The following is a 17,158-nucleotide window of genomic DNA, read 5'->3' as shown; positions in this document are numbered from 1 at the left end:
GCACTAAGGAAACTAAGGAAATCCTGTGCCTCAGTATCTCAAGTTCATTATTCCACCTGCAAAATAATTTCAGTCCCTTGCTGAACACTGGCTCAAGGGTTTTAATCAGTGATGCTTAATGCTGGTACTTCATTTCCAAGTGATGTAAACTCAATAGTTTAGCAAACAAAACAGTAAAAATATTCCAATAAGAGGAAGTAAGTTAGATTTTTTTGGGAAGTTTCATTTTTAATTATCAAAGACTGGGGATCTCAGTGGTATGTAAAGAAACATGTAGCTTATAAGAGGATTAGAAAATGCTGTGAGTTTGCTGCTTTTTTCTGCAGTTGTGATTTCTGCTGGTACTACTCCAGTATGCAAAAGTGAGGGGAGGTGTCTTGTGTTCTGTATTCTGCTGCTAACATGGCCTGAAGCTTATCTGCAAAATACTTCTGTACTTTACAGGCTGTCTGCAAAAATCCATGAAATATCAAGCGATAACAGGAATTATTTAAGAATATGAGCATTAGGAACTATGATTTCTAAATTCTAAACCAGAATTGCATAAACATTTAGGCTTTGTTCAGACCATCAGCACTCTGGGATCATGATGTTGGTGCTAGAAACTCTTAAGTATAATTTTTTTTAAGCTAATTTGAAGTTTGTTTTTCTTCAATTGTCTCACATATTTTTTATTCCTTGTTGCATTCTAGGCTATAAATTTCTACAAATTAGCCCTTAACAGCATCCTTGATGTTTGAAAAACTGAGCTAATTTTACTAATCCCTCAATGAATACACAGGGGTGTGATTTTTGCTTGACTGAAATAGAGACAAGATTTTCAAGATTTTGGGGTTATTTTATTAAAATATGATTTTTATTTTTGATACCTTAATTGCAACAGCAGTTAACCAGACTACTAATTCTTTTAATTTACTATTACTGATGCATTCTTGGTAGCTTTTTTAAAAAATTGAAATTAATAAAAGTAATACTACTAGAAAGAGGAAAAAAAAACCCCACTTGATAGGATATTTCAGGACTTGTGCAAGTGAGTGTAATACTGACCCAGTGTTTCCAGGATTTGAGAAACATGAAATATTAATGTCTTGAGATTTACCTTTGACCAAAGAATCTTGTACTCACCACACTTCATTCTCAGTATTGTATTTAAGAATGTCGTAGCTGTAGTGCAAGAGAAGTGTGGCATGACTCCAGCAGTTCTTCAGTGTTTTCTGGATTCTAACCTCTGCATGCTTAACACATCAATCTGTTACAGAAATGTCACTGGCACTCATATGGTATCCCAGAATTGGATGATTGGTGGTTATTCCAATTTTGTCAGCTTGACAGTAGTCTTTTTGCTGTTCATTTTGAGATGGTGATGATTTAGCTAAGAACCAAGAGAAGAATAAACTGTGCTGAAGGAGTCTCTTCTCAGTGGGTTACTTGTGAAAGCTGATCCTGTGCCCAGAAGCTAAAATATATTGGAGTGTTTATCATTTCTTCCAAACCCCTGTTTTGTATGAGGATACTAGAAGGACAGATGAAGGACAACAGATTGCATTGCTGTTATTTGGGTGATGTTGAAGGTAAATAGCTTTATAACAGTACCTGACAAAAGCAGTGCTGCTGCTTGGTCTCTAATAAGTATGAGGTGTAGGGATGGAGATGAGCTATTGCCTAAATTTATTTGATTTTATTTGTCGCTGAGGATGGATGAAGGCTTACAACATTTTGTGAAATAACTGGAAGATAGGAAATTTTGTGTGTATGTTGTTTGTAATTTACTCTTGTGGTGCTGGACCTGGTTACTAGACTGCAAGATATTAATTTTATTAGCAAGAATGTCGGTCCTTTGGGCTAAAGGCTATATTTGTCTTTTTGCGTTGCTCTCACTGCAAATAGGAAGCTTGCTGCCATAAACCAGCTTTATGGTGTTCAGCTAACCTGGCATCCTATACTTGGCCTAAACCTTAAAAAAAAAAGTTTAAAATAAGCTAAAAAAGAGCTAAAAATAAGGCCTTAGGTCCTTTTGCAATCACTGGTCTCCATTGCAGATGCTGGAACACAAAATCCTGGTGTGTTTAGTTCCCTTTTCATGAAAAGTGAAAGAGGATATTCCTAAGTGGGAAGTAGCTTGCTAAACCTCACAGCTTGGACTGAGCAGTTTTCTAGCCTTTCCCAAGTGCTGAGTTATAGTCAGTCAAGTTGATGTCTCGAGTAATATGATGTTCCTTCCAAAGCCTGTCTGGATTGCCTTAAAAAGGCATCAAATAACTTTATTTACTCCAATTTCAATAGTTCCTGTCCTTTGTGGTGTATGGAGTATGACTGCCCTTCCTTTAATTCAAATGGGTTTCTGATTTTTCCTTACATGTCTTCTGAATTCCAGTTTAGTGACTTCTGTAAACAGCAGAAAGCTCTGAACTATTTGACAAAATGTCAAAAAGGCTTTGCTTTGAATGTGAAAACAGTTGTGACTCCCTACACTCAAATGTATGCATACCTCCATGGCACTTCCAGCTCTTAAATACAGATGGAGATGGCAATTCTCCTTTAGACTAGGAATATGCAAACTGGTTTAACACCATCCTTCTTTTTCAGTTCCAGCTTCTCAACATGGATCAAGAGCCAGTTGCTTTTCAAAATAAAGGAAAGTAGGCTTGTGAGTTAAAATGCAGAGAAGAGCAAAGTATTACATTATATGTGCATTTAGGATCTGTTAATAGGCTAACAAATGCCATGGCAGGCATGAAATGTAGCTCCATGTAGGGTTCTACCTGTAGATGACTTATTTCAACTGCCCCAGCCTTGGCTGGTGACCACATGCCAACGTGTGGTGACAGTAATGCATCCTCTTGGTAACTGCAGTTACCTGATCTTCAGAGGCATGGGGACAGCTAGGAACCGTGCTGCAAACCCAGACAATAACCTGATGGTCAGACACCTCAGCCTGGGATTTCTTTCACTCAGTCTACAAATATTGCCTCATTTTATCTGACTGCAACCTGTCACTTGCTTGCAAGCATAGGTGCTGTGTGCTGGGTCATTGGGAAAGACTAGGTAGGATTTATTAGTTTATAGCTTGACTTCAGACTGTGACCTTGCAAGTAAAAAGAACTGATTTTAAGCTTTCTTCTTTTATTCCTCCTCTGAAGAATGATTTCATAAAAATGACGCTGTTCTATTTTTTGGGTCTCCCTTTGTGTATGTAGTCATGTTGGCTTGTTTTATTGTTAAAAATAGGCTCATACTGTTCCCTGCTGCTGTTCTTCCTACAGAGCCAGAAGAATGGGAGCTGGGCTGTGCTCTTAGGCCTTCATCCATAGCATTGTTTCCTAAATGTCTATCTGCCGTGTGTGCCTGCCAGCCTGCCAAATATTGTAGGAGTTGTATGAATGTCAGGAAGGTCTAATGCAGGATCGTTTGAAAGAGCATGGGAAAGCCTGAAAAAGAGAACATGGGTGCAGAACTGGGCCACACATTTGCTATTGGTAGTGGGACTGATGGCTTGAAAACAGGATGATGAAGGACATTGAACCTGAATGTATTTGGTCATGGTTTAAAAAAAAATAAAAATTCTGGATTTTGTGAAGTTTAAACTGAAGTTTGGGAATTATTTCTTAGTTAACTATATCCTAGGTATGCCGAATCATCAGCCCTGTTCTCATTTTAGTCCAAGTAAATTTTGTCCTCTTCATTTGTTGAGGAGTTTTTTGGTGAGTTTGAGTTGTTGGTTTGATTTGTTTTTTGCTGTTTATTTGTTGGTTTGGGTTTTTGTTTGTTTGGTTTTGGGTTGTTTTTGTTTGGTTAGTTTTGTTTTTTGTTTGTGGGGGTTGTTTGGTTTTTTCTTTACATGTAAGGAGCTAAATAAAGGCTATTCAAAACAAATGCTCTTTTCCTGTGCTGTTTCACCAATCAAGGTACAACTTGACCTCTAAATATTAATGTATTTCTGTTAACAAACTAGGGAATAAAGGAACCTGTATTTTCCAAATTATTGGCAGGCAGTAGCTCCTTTCTCTGCTAGGTTGCTCAGGAAAGAGTCAGATGTTAGATTTGGATGTGTCTCATTTGCCTTTTCAGTCTTGACCTGCATCACCAGTGGATTTTCAGATAGGTTTTTTTGACCTTGAATAAGCAGCTGAATATAGAGGCTGGCTATTTTTTTTAAATACACATAAATAGACTATTCTTTTTGTTATCTTCACTTTTAAGGAATCAGGAGGAAAAGGAAAATGCATTAGTTTATGAATTTTGGTGCCTTAGTAAAATGTAGTACTTAAATAATTAACTCTGTATCTGGAAATGGTTGTTTACTGGATTTTTTTTTTTAAAGCAGCAGAGAAGACTTGTATTTTATTTTAAATCTAAAGTTGTTCACAGCTGTAGGAGTACTGAAAACCAAACTAAAATAAGAACAGTGTTAGTTTCTTTTAATAACTGTGGAAGTCTGTTTGCTTAGGTGTATCTCACCTTGCCTGTTGGTGTATGACTTCTGCAAATATTTTCTTTGGTCTGACTCTGGGAATTTCTGTCCTAATCAGTCTTGCTCATTTTGAAATCAGTAGATTCTAAACAGTTGATAATGTTGTTGGAATTTTTTTGGTTGGCTGGTTTTCTGTTTTTTTTTGGGGGGGGAGGGTTGGTTGGTTGTTTTGCTTTTGTCTTACATGTTTTTTGGTTTGGTGGTTTTTTTGGTGGTGATTTGGTGGTGGTGGTTTTTGGGTTTTTGTTGTTTTGTTTTTCTGGTGGTGATTTTTGTGTTGTGTGAGAAGATTAGAGACTTCTTGCATTTCAGGGCAAAGGATTTTTAGAAATTTCCATTTAGCAGATATTTTCCATGGTCCCTGAATACAGCCACTTTTCCTAAATAAATGGTTACTAAAGTGGAGTTGCCCAAACAGTGGTGTGCATGTCAGCCATGGAATACAGAAAATCTAGTTATCTACTTATTTCCTGTTGAAGGAAGAGGTTGTTTAGGCAATTAAATGTCACTCCTACACCTGCAACTGTCATTAGTATTGTACATTAATATTCCTTCTGTGATGTTGGTACCCAGGGAAAACTAAATTTAGGAATTCCTGAGTTAGAGTAGCGTGATTATTTTAAGTGGAGGTTCAGTATTTCAACTGGGGTTTTATTCAGTTAAGCATCCAGAGATAACATGCTTAATGTAGTAATGACTAAAATGTCTACCACTTTTATGAAAGTAACTTTCTAAACCTCTTGCACCATGTGTTACAGCAAACTACTACTTTACTGCTGTTGTAAATGAGCAGTTGGTTTGGTTCTCAAATTATCTGCTAGTTGCAAGGTGACCTAATGCAGTAGTTGATGTAAATGCACACACCTTGAGCATGTAAATGCACACACTACTCCAAAGTTTAACTTCAGTAGATGGGAGAAAAAAGATGAATGTCACTCGATTGTGTTTGTAGAATAGGCTGCAGTTACTGCTCTTAGTATTTCAACCTGATTTCTGTAGTGCTTATTTTTCTGCAGCTCGGCAATCCATGATGTAAAAATCTCTTCCTAAATAAACACCACTGAAATATTTTGTGGTGTCAGTGGAATATGTAAGTTGTTACATGGGTTGTGTTTTTAGGATGCTGTCAACGCAAGGCAGGACTATACAGGATGATTTAAACTCTGTGTGCACACCTGCACAGACACAAGTAGATGAATTGATGAATTTCTGAAAGTCACTAAAGAATGTCAGCATTTTAAGCAAAATAACGTGGTGCATCAGTTGACAATGTCTGCTTACTCTAAAACAGCCCTGATTATAACAGGCTCCATATGGGACCTTGTTGTTTTGCTTATTTTATCATGTAGTTGTGGACATTTGTGAAAATTAGGCAATTAAAAAGCCAAGGTGGGTGGCTAATGAAATTTAGTGTTAGATATTACAGTTTTGAGTAAATGTCACTTGGACTATAAAGAAAAGCTCTGCAGATTGTTCCAAAATTTGTTAGATTATTACTATACAAGATGTTTCTGTGTTGATATGTGGAAATAGTTTTAAATGGCTTTACACAGTTGTTGCTGCATTGTGCTTCAGAACTGAGAGAGCATCTTAGCACTTCCTAAAGGCTCCTTGATGAAAAAGGAAGAAAAATGATCCTTTACTTTTTCCCTTCCTATGATCACAGTGAGCACACACTAGTAAGTCTTTTGCCCAAAGTATAAATAGTTGTAGTAGTTCAAAGAAGTTGGAGTCTTGCTCTGTGTGACAGAATAGAAACTATGGAGGCACATACAGATTTAAAAGCTTATGTCAGTGTAAAATATTTTCATTAATTTTCTTTGACTGCCATCTGAGGAAAAGAGTAAAATAAAGTAGCAAGCAAAGCTTGGGGTGTTATAGCAACATTCACTGCTGTTATATTGCCATGGCATGAGTACATTAGCACTTGCAAAACTCATAAGTAATAAAGCTGTTTGACTAGTAGTCATGTTAGTATAGCATTAAAAATTGTAGTTATGGTAAAATCATACTATTTGAAGATTTTGCAACTTTAGTCATATGTAAAGGGAAATGCTTGTCATTAAAAATATTTTATCTTGTTATTGTACTATTTCTTCATTAGCCAGGAAAATAGGAAGACTACCTATACTATCTGTAATGCAAATATGAAACCTTTTTACTCTTTGCACTGTTCTCAGAAGTATTGTCTACAGACTTACACGATATTTTTAAGCAATCGTTCTTTTGAAATTCACCTTTGAAAATAACATAATCTCCATTTTCAATCAAAATTAATTGCCTTGTAGTTGTCCAACTTTAAAAAAAAATTGCAACATTGTTTTAAAATGCTCAATATTGTGCAATTGCCAAGCTAAGACTAGTGATTATGGCAATATAAGTTTCTGCTTTATATGAAAAAACGGTACAATCAGAATATTTGGAAAAACAAGCTTTAGCAAGGGCTTTGATGTCCACTTATGTGTTATTTATAATATTGCAGTTCTTTGTGTTCTTTTTCTTTCTTTGAGGTGAAGCAGAGTTGTGCAACTTTCATTGTCAGACAAGGAAAATAGTGGAAACTTCCACCCATTTTTCTCCTGAACTATTCCTTGATCCTCTAAAGCAAAGATAATCCTTTACTTAAAGCTCCAAGGGCGGCATTGACATGGCTGGAGCCGTCAGACTTCAAACAAAATTTCTATTTAATTGCTTGTGAATAGTCATGTCTCTCTTTAAATTTTCATCAAATTTCTTTCAATTAATATGGTATTTGTAGACACAGGGCTCAGCTTTTACATTTGTGCACAGGAGCTCCCTAAGTATTTACATATTTAAATATTTAAATTTTTTTTCTTTGAAAGTGTACAGAGTACTTAGGTGTTTACTAGGAAGCTACCAGTAAGAAAATCTAAAATGTTTTTATGTTAGTCATATTGGGTTTTGTCTTTGTTCTTCCTCCGTTGGTTAGTCTGCTCCTGAACAATAAGTATATAAAAAACCAGGCTTACTTCAGATTTTTCTGCTTGGATGTGTGACATGGATCTGGAAAGGATTTTCTGGGTCACTGCCATTACACGCTTGTGCAGCACACTAATAACTTTGCCTCACTTCAGTTTGAAAGCCTTCTCTACCACAGCTCCTGAGGAGTCTGGTTTGTAGTCTCTGTGGTTCATTAGATATCAGCCTTCTTTCAGCTTCCTGCTCATTAGGCTTTACACCTGCATTGCCTTTTACTGGAAATATTTCTTTTTCCTCCTTTCTATTTCTGCATAGTGATCATTCTCTCAGTGTGGGCTGAAAAAGCTGTGCTCTTCCTGCACTTTGTCAAGTATTAGTTTTTCTTCTTCTCATAATCCTGATAGTTTTTTTTTCTGACTGTATATGTATGGCTTGAAGCCATTTTTATTTAAAACACACAGCTGAGAATGTGTGCAACATTTCCAAATAAGGTCTCTGCTGGGGTCATGGAGAAGAGCCCAGAACTGTATTTCTGGAGGATGCATGCTGTGATCGTATTGGGTTCCCCTTCTGCTGCATCACCTGAACAATCCAGTCACCTTCGGATCAGCTGAGACATAGAAACTTTATCACAGTCATTTCTGATGGGGACTTTCCTAGGTTGTTTGGTTTTGTTTTAAACTGCCTGATTTCACATTTCTTCCTACTGCTCATCTCTTATGTCAACAGTGTCTTTTGGCACAGTGGCGCCAACAGTTTTTTTCCTCAACTTGGAAAGTGGGGAGTTCTAAGATATTTTGTATATCCATATTTCACACTTCATCTTTTAAAAACTAACAATTGCCTGAGTAGCCCGTCATTTATTTATTTTTATTCTAGAATCAATTAACTTTTCTTTTACTATTGTAAGTTAGCTCAGTGCAGTTAAAATTCATTGATGTAGTTCAGTATTGAAGTGCAGTAGTTCAGATTGAATGGCTTCGGTTCACAACTGAGCTTCATGAATGTTTGAAAATTTTAATTAAGCTTTGTTGGAGTGGCTAGAATGCTGTAATTGTGAAGTATTCAATGATCAGGTACAAAAAAACTCCACCACCAACATATGGTGTGGTGTAAGAACAGCCTACTGATAGGCAGGCTTCAAAACTTGGAACTGTAGGCATTTCATAGGTCTTTGCTTTAACTCTTTAAGATGTGCCCTGGATATATGGTTTCACCTCTGGGCTAAACTCATTACTTTTCTGTTTTGGTTTTCAATTCTGAGCAGTGCTTTAAAGCTGAAAATAAAATCTGGGTTTGCCGTCATTTTTACCACTGCTGGTGTAATTGCTTTTTAGCATCCTCTATGTCCACTTGTGAGACTGTTGTGTAAGTAATCCAAAATGAGTCTGTATAGGAGATATATATGAGCATTCTTTTATTTATTTAAAATATTCTGCAGGATTTGAAACATCTTCTTTCAAAATGTTTGAATTAACATTTCCTGTAAACATATGTGCCCACATAAATTGTTCTTGAACTTTTTTTGCTTTTATTTCCTTAGGCATGACTCTTTTGTCTGGTTTCCTGTGGAAACAAAGTTTGTGACCAGGTTCTCTGTTCCTTCCTCTCCCACAGTTACTTGTAATAGGCCAAAGAGTTCAAAATTTAACCTTCCAAGCCTCCAAAAGACCTGAAAGTGGGCCATTTCGTTTCCAACCCAGCAGTAGTTCTCAGCATATTAAGCACCCAAACAGCCACAAAAGGAAGTATTTAGAAATACTTACTGTGGGAAAAACATCAACTGGAACATGCATTTTCTTAGTATGGAAATCAGTTATTCCCGAGAGAGAGATCTCTGCAAAACCAAGCTTTATTATTTTCTCGTCCACATATATTAAATAATGGGGAGCCTTTACAAAAGTTCAGTGATTTAGCTCAGTTTTCTACTCTTTCCCTAGAGATATTTCAGAAGTCAATTGAAATGCCTCAGAACAGTCTTTCCCTTCAACCTAAAAAGCAGTCATCAGTGGGTGCCTGTCTCTATTTGTTTCTTTTCATTATGTAGATTTCCACAAGATGAATTCCTCTCCCAATTTTATTGTGTTATTGGGAAGCAGTTAGTTTGTGGGAGGGTGTGGACTGTGCAGGCTCTGTCAGGACTCTTAAATGCAAGTGCTTGGTGGGACAGCAGGGTGCTACCAGGAGTGGTAGGCTGTGTCCCTATGGAATAGTGGCTCTTATGATATAGGGTCTAAGCAGACATAATACATGGAACACATATTCTGCTACTTACAGTAGTTCAAAATGACTGAGAATAGGATTTGGCCTAAATCTGACTACTTTATGAAAAAAAGCAATCAAAATAATATAAAATACCAGACACTTAACAAAAAACAAACAAGTACACACACACAAAAAAAACCAAACCTCCCTTCTGGAAGGTTTAATGTCCATTACACTGTTTGGAACAAAAATTATCAGACCACCATTTCTACACGTGGTTAAGGATGTCAAAGAGTTGTTGATACTTAAATGTCTTTGCACAGTCAAAACAGCTGTAGAACAGTCTTCTTAGCTTGATGCCTGCAGCAGAACTGCTAGGACTTTAAAATCAGAGCCCGTGTTTTAAAAGTACTGAATTATGCTTTGTTGACCAATGAGAAAGCTACATTTTTACTGGATATTTTCTGAGACAGGTTTCTGAGTAAATGCTGAATAAAAGTATTTTGATCTTGCATATTTATTCTGTTCGTTGTAAATATGTTATAAATGTTTGAGTTTGCATTTTCAGAAGTCTGAGAAAAACTTAAGAAGATTGTTAACAATATTTAGTTTAGCATGATTCAGTTCAAATCCATCCTGATAATTTTTCTTTTTTATTTGGCGTTCACTGGCACTGTAAACACCTGTATAAAACAGTTTCTCTTTTTTTTACTCCCACTTAATTTGAGCTGTTGCCAATAAATTGACATTTATATTTCCTGAAGGAATAGTGTTTGTCAGGTTTTCTGAAGAAGACACTTGAATATGAAATGCTACATTGAATCTTTGATTCAAATACTTCCAAAAGGAAGAACAAATGCTAACACATTCGAACATACAACAGAAAAGATAAATAAATAAGAATGGATGTGTTTCAGTGCATTTCTTACTTTTCCTTTAAAAAGAGTTGCTTCTGAGAGGTTTTTCTTCATTCCCCAGACACACATTTAAATTTTAGCACCCTTCTCTGCAGAAGTCAATAATGCTTCAAGCAAAGGATTGGATGCATGAAGTGCTCATAGGATTAGCTGCTGAGAGCTATGAGATGTGCAGTAAGTGGCAGTCAATGTGTGTTTTGTAAGGAAAGCAAAATGAAGTTCCTGTGCATATTCACACTCTCTCACTCTCTCCCTGAGACCAGCAGTTCACATTGCATTAGCTTGAACCTCTGAACAGTTTTTTGGGGAGGCTAGCTATAGCAAAATATCAGTGGAGGAAAGAATTAAGAGCTTGCCATGAAAGGTCCTTATAATATTTTTCTTTCCTTCATTTTTGTGTTTGGTTTGGTTTTTTGTTAGAGGTGTTCTGCTGAACGCTTTGTATGAAAACAACTGCTAAACAGCAATAGTATCTACATGCAATGTTTTCAGAAGACAGGCTGTATACTGTGCTGGATTCAAGATGGTGAACATTCTTAAGAGTAGGTCTCTGTGAAATTTCACAGAAGGGTGTCTATTTGAGAAAACTGTGGAGATTGAAAATACTTCAGGTATTGTTGTATAAAGTGAATGATGATAGAGAAGACATAATTCAAGTCAAAAAGGAGGGATTTTTTTAAGTCTTGCAGAAGTTTTCATAGAAAATCTATAGAAGCTTCTCAATCTTTTCCACCTAGGTGTAAGTAAATCCTGCTTCCCTGGGAATTGCATCCTAATTTTATTTGTATATAGATTACACTTTTAGTTTGAATGTAACTCTGCATGGACATGTCAGCCTGCATCAGGTCTGTAGACAGAATCAATAGAAATTACTTTATTATTCTGTAATTACTTACATGGACTCCTGTGTTTAAAATCACTCAACCATAAAAATGTATTCCTTGACGTCTCTCTTGGTTAGTGAAAGAATTATGTTGAAATAGCATGTTGATGAGTGCCCAGCATCATTACAAATATTTCTTCCTTATCTTATTAAATACCGTAAATGTGGGCATAGCTTTAAAATACAAAATACAACAGATGTACAAACATTTAATATAAAAATGCTTCTATAAAATACTGAAATTAAGTGTTAATAATTTTATAGGATCCTTTGTGACCTACACTTCTGCAGTGCAATAAAAACTTCAGGATTTCTATCTTGAGTGGGGGGAAAAAAATTATGAAGACTAAGGCATGATATTACTTTTATTTGCCTGCTGTTGTTCTCTCTTCACGAAAAAAACCCAGAATCTCAAAGTAAGTTTGTTGTAGTTTACTTAGATTTGTGGGACTAAGTGTGTCATCTATAAAAGGAATAAAAAACTTAAAATTTATTTATTATGGTGGCTTTTATTGTATATTAGCTTTTATTATTTTATTAGTAAAGCCACTACAGAATAAGTGCTCAGATGCATGTTTTTGGAGGTTGAAGAATTAGTGCTTGCTTGTGTTTCTTTAATTTCAGAGAGTGGAAATAGAGGCTATAAAGGTGATAGTTTGTATTATTTTATGTCTACTTGCTTAGCCTATCTCAGTGGAGCTTAATTACATATAAAATCATTCATTGGGAATTGCATAACAGAATGTTACACCTTTGCTCTCTTTAATCTCATCTTTTTTGCGGATGTTCTTCAGTCACTTTGCAGGCTTTATAAATCTTTCATAAAGTGCTGAGCAGCCTTTAGTAGAAGACCTTGTTTATAAAAGGCTTGCTGATATGTTTTCCTTAAAATGAGTTGTATATTGAAGCTTTCCAACTAGAATTTGTCTGGTAATTTAAAATGACATTGTGTGTTTGTCTTTCACATTTTGCATTTATACTTGTTTTCACATATAACTGCATTTTAAAAAATGAAACTCCAAATGAAAACAAATCCAAAAAACAAAACCTCAAAAAAACCCCCCAAACAACAACAAACTAAACAAAAACCCCCTCAGAGTACTATTTAAAGAAAAAAAAATGTTTTGGTGTAATTTCACTTATTTTTGGCTGTTCTCTTTCATTTTTATGCTGTATCCAAGGATTTTAATTTCATGTCCAGGAAACATTTTCAAAATTCATTTAATTTTTTAAAAAATACTGTATTCATAGCTAAGTTCAGTGTTTCCTTAGGTAGAAGATGCCTTTTTTATAATGAAAGGCACGCTGTAGGGTAGGAGAAAATAATGATGTTCTTAAAATAGGAGGAACATATTCAGAGCAAAGTACTTGTTCGTTTTGCATGCATAACACGGTGACTCACTTTGAGAATGGAAGTAATAAAATGATGCTTTTAAGATGGGAAGATAGGATTTACAGTATTGTACATTTCTAAATGGATATATATCTTTGCCCTTAAGATAGTTTCACATAATTGTTTAAGTTTTCTTTTGGTTTAGGGTTTTCAAGGAGTAAAAATTGAGAGTTCCCAGGTGTTTTGTTTTAACTCTGGTTTCTATCCACGCGTGCAATCTGTATAAATGCATGTACCTATGTAGGTATACTTGTGTATTAAGAACGGGATTATAAATACAAAATACTGTTTTCACCTCTGTCAAATTAAGAGTAGTGCTTAGATTGTAACTATTTTATCAGGTCACGTTTTCTATTAGAAACTTTAGTCCCTGTTACACGTGATTAGAGCTTCGTGTTTATCACCTTACTGTTTGTCACTTACAAAGGCTGTGCTTGAGACTAGCTTATCAGGACAGTTTCTGACCCTTTTAATGACTATCAATTATTTAAACTAGTGTACATATACTGTGTTTTGAAACTATATTTACTTAAGAACAAATCATGCATTAATTTTTCTAAATTACCCTGCTATGTTTTTACTCTGTGTGCCAGTTCCTTCTGATAGTGTGACTAAAAGTGTTCAGTAATGAAGTTAAGAAATATTGTAGGTGTTTGCTTTAGCAAAGCTGTACTTAAGTATGGTGCTTGCTATGTAAAATATTCAAGTTGCTAAATAATTTTATAATAAAGTGATACACAGGACAAACATACCTAATGTTTTGAATTTAACTGCCCAGAGATGGTTCCTAGCAAGTGTTTTCACTGAGTTATAATAGTATGGTTTTGTTATGTTGTTCTCTAATTATGTTCCACTATGAGTAAGAAATTGGATGTAAATATCCTGGTTTGGAGTAGAAAATTTTTTGCTGGTTGTTGAATGTTGCATTTTGTCCTTGTTCTGCTTAACTGAAAAACATTTACCAAATGTTGTGCTCCAGGAGTAAAAGGTTTGACTGGTATCTGTGTGGCAGGATTTTGGTAGTGTGGGGCCGCAGGATTGGCTTCTTTGAGAAGCTGCCAGAAGCTCCTCCTGCATCTGATGGAGCCAAAACCAGCTGGCCAAGAGGGACCTGCCACTGGCCAGGGCTGAACTCATCAGTGATGGATGGCAGCACCGCTGGGATAACAGAGTTAAGGGAGTGGGGAGGGCGGAACAAAAAGTGTGCAATTGCAGCCACAGAAGAGAGGAGTGGCAATGTGACAGGAGCAGCCCTGCAGACAGCGGGGTCAGAGCAGGAGGAGGGGCAGGAGGTGCTCTGGGTGCCCCAGCAGAGATTTGCCCGGCCTGTGGGGCAGATCATGGGGAGGCAGCTGTGCCTCGGCACCCCGTGTTGATCCACAGGGAAGTAGAGATCCACGTGCAGCCTTTGGAGGACACGCACACCAGAGCAGGTGGATGCCTGTGGAAAGCCCACACTGGAGCAGGTCCTGGCAGCACCTGTGGCCCTGTTGAGAGAGGAGCTCACACTGGAACAGGTTTACTGACAGGACTTGTGAGCACAGCAGAGCAATTTGTGAAGAGCTGCAGCCCATGGGAAGGGCTCACTTTGGAGATGGTAATGGAGAACTGCCTTCTTTGGAATGAGAAGAGTGTGAGAGTCCTCCACCCGAGGAGGGAGGAGCAGTAGGAGCAGTCTGAGATGAACTGACCACAGCCCCCATTCCCTGCCCCTCCACACCACTTCAAGGGAGGAGGTGGAGAGTTTGTGAGTGAAGTTAAGCCTAGGAAGAAGGGAAGGGTGGAAGGAAGGCATTTGGAAGATTTTGGGTTTATTTCTCATTATCCTGTTGATAATAAAATCAATTAATTTGTCCCCAAACTGGATCTGTTTTTGCCCATGACAGTAACTGGTGAGTGATCTCTTAGTCCTTACCCATGAGTCTTTCATTGTATTTGCTCTCCTCTGTCCAGCTGAGGAAAGTGACAGAGTGGCTTTTGTGGTCATCTGGTGTCAAGCCCACCACACTTTCATATAAGACTTAAGTAGATGTGGGTTTTCATTGTCATCAGGACTTCACTTTTTTTCTCCATAGTGTACAATGCAAATATTAAGTATTTTAAACAGCAGTTAGCAACTAAAATAGAAATGCATGTATTTCTTATACTCATTTTGCATTCAGTTTACAGTTTAAGTGTTTCAGCATATTTAATTTTTGTATTTTATTTTTTTCTTCATGCAGTCTCTTACCTAAACTTTGGGGGGTAGGGCAGTTGAAGTGGATGCTGCTTTCGGGCATGTAGCACAGAGATGTAGTGTTCTGCAAAGATGTGAGCATGTGCTTTCTGCTTGTAAATAGTCCTATTTGATTAGGATCAAAGTGACTAGTTAGGTTGCCTAGAGAAAAATGCCTTCTTCTGATCTTCTGTCACCACTTGGCAAGTCCAGCTCGTGCAGCATGGCTTTGACTTGAGGAGTTACTCTGAAACCAGTAATCACCAAGCATTCAGCCGATTGTCTGCAGCCAGAAAGATTCAGAAGGCTTCCTTTTATTTGCAGTGTATTCCATCAGTTCTTGTGGAATCTCCTGCCTCTTCCTTTTGCCTGTGCAGTAGCACAGGCAAAACATAAATCCTTGTTGTTCATTTAAAACACTCAGTGCAATCAGTATATTTATCATAGCTTGATTTTGCTTTTTAACATACTAACTGGAGTTGCTTAGATGAAAGATTCTTTAAAATTTTTAATGCATTGATAAAAAATAAATGCTGTTGTTAATGACATGGAGGTATTTGCAGGGAATTGTAAAATTGAACGTTTGGCTGGGTGCCACACTGTGTTCATATACAGTTCCCTATGGAGTTAATATTTATTTGGGATTGCAATAGTTAGTGCTTTATAAAAGGTACAACTCTCAAAATATATCTGTGTAAGTTATCATTAAATGTGTGAATCTTAGACGATATGTGGCTGTATCTTAAAATAATATGTAGGATTTCTACTTTGCAATTAACATGGACTGCTTCAATTATGAGAGACTGTACTTTGAGACGTAGTCAGCAACACATTGCAAAAGCTGTGGCAATTCACTTCCCTTGCATTCTACCTATGGAATATGTGCTTATTTGCAGAATGTCTCAAAAATTATTAAAAAAAATTGTATAGTGGCCTGAATATCAATATATATGGTTCCATTATATGAAAATTCAAACTTACAGATTGAGAAGTAAAGTAGCAAAGACAACAGATACTATAATGCACTCCCTAATGCTGTATTTTCTCCTTCTGATACTTCATTAACAGTAGTGAGCATAACTAGATTTTTCTGGAGGCAGCATTCATGGCTGTGGGTATTAGAGTATTGCTTTTCTTAATTGCCTTTTCTTTGTTAATGAAGACCAAATCTAGCTCTGGGCTTATTGTAGCTTTTTAGGATTATTAGTATTTGATTGCTGGTTTTAGCCCCTCTTTCTGGTAAAATACTAGGAAAGAATTATTTAAAATGCAGCCATTTTTGCTGTCACTGATGCAGTCATTCAGTGATAATGAGGAAATCTATTTCAGATGTATTAGAATAGGAAATGCCAGTCAGTCAAAACAAGACAAAGGTTTGCAGTTGTCTAATTTCACTGCAAATCCTAAAACCAGGGTTCTTTTGGGGCATGTTCCATAAACAGAACTGAACAAGGCAAACAGCAGTAAAATCATTCAGTTTCTTTGGCCATATGGAGCTAATAATTTTTTAAAGCATGGTCTCTTATGACTTGGAGTTGACTTTTTTTCTCTAATTTGATCATTTTATTCGCTCTTAGTGCTGGATGAGGTCTTATTTCCATGTCCATCCAGGGAGAGCCAGTGCCAAGGTAGCATTCATAATTGACATGGATGGACACATTGCATGTGACATTTTTCATACAGACACAACTCCTAAGAGATGAGAATATCTGCCTTGTCTGAGTTGAAACAAAATTAATGAACAAAGATTTTTGGTTTTAATTATTGAAGAATTTATTGCACACCAAAATTGATACATTAACATATTTTTGTTAACTAGCTGTGGGAGGCAGGCTTCTTGGGGAGAAGAGTAATTTGCCCCGGAAATAGCATTTAAATATTTCTTCAGACAACAAATGTTTTACTTTGTCAAAGTTCACTTTTTGCAGTCTGGAAATGTTTACAATTCTTAAAGATTTTCACGGGAGCTGTGGGCATAAAGCAATAGTGGAAGTATGCATCACAAATCTTGGTGAATGATTGTTAAATGATCAAATATACTGTCTCAATTCATTCTTCAGCACTGCATGTGAGCAAACTAATTTCAGGATTATAGCTCTTTGTAATTGTATCAGTCTTCTCACATTTCCTATTT

General features: G+C 36.5%; 1 protein-coding gene across 9 annotated transcripts in view; it reads left to right on the top strand.

The window, feature by feature from the left end:
• Positions 1-17,158, top strand: part of RAPGEF2 (Rap guanine nucleotide exchange factor 2) — a 184,710-nt gene that overhangs the window by 120,585 nt on the left and 46,967 nt on the right. The gene's annotated exons all lie outside the window — the stretch shown is intronic.

The sequence above is a fragment of the Sturnus vulgaris genome, chromosome 4 (assembly GCF_052056855.1).
Source record: "Sturnus vulgaris isolate bStuVul1 chromosome 4, bStuVul1.hap1, whole genome shotgun sequence".
In the NCBI taxonomy this organism is placed as follows: Eukaryota; Metazoa; Chordata; class Aves; order Passeriformes; family Sturnidae; genus Sturnus; species Sturnus vulgaris.
The sequence above is the reverse complement of the archived record's forward strand: the minus strand, read 5'-3'. Positions and strand labels throughout refer to the sequence as shown.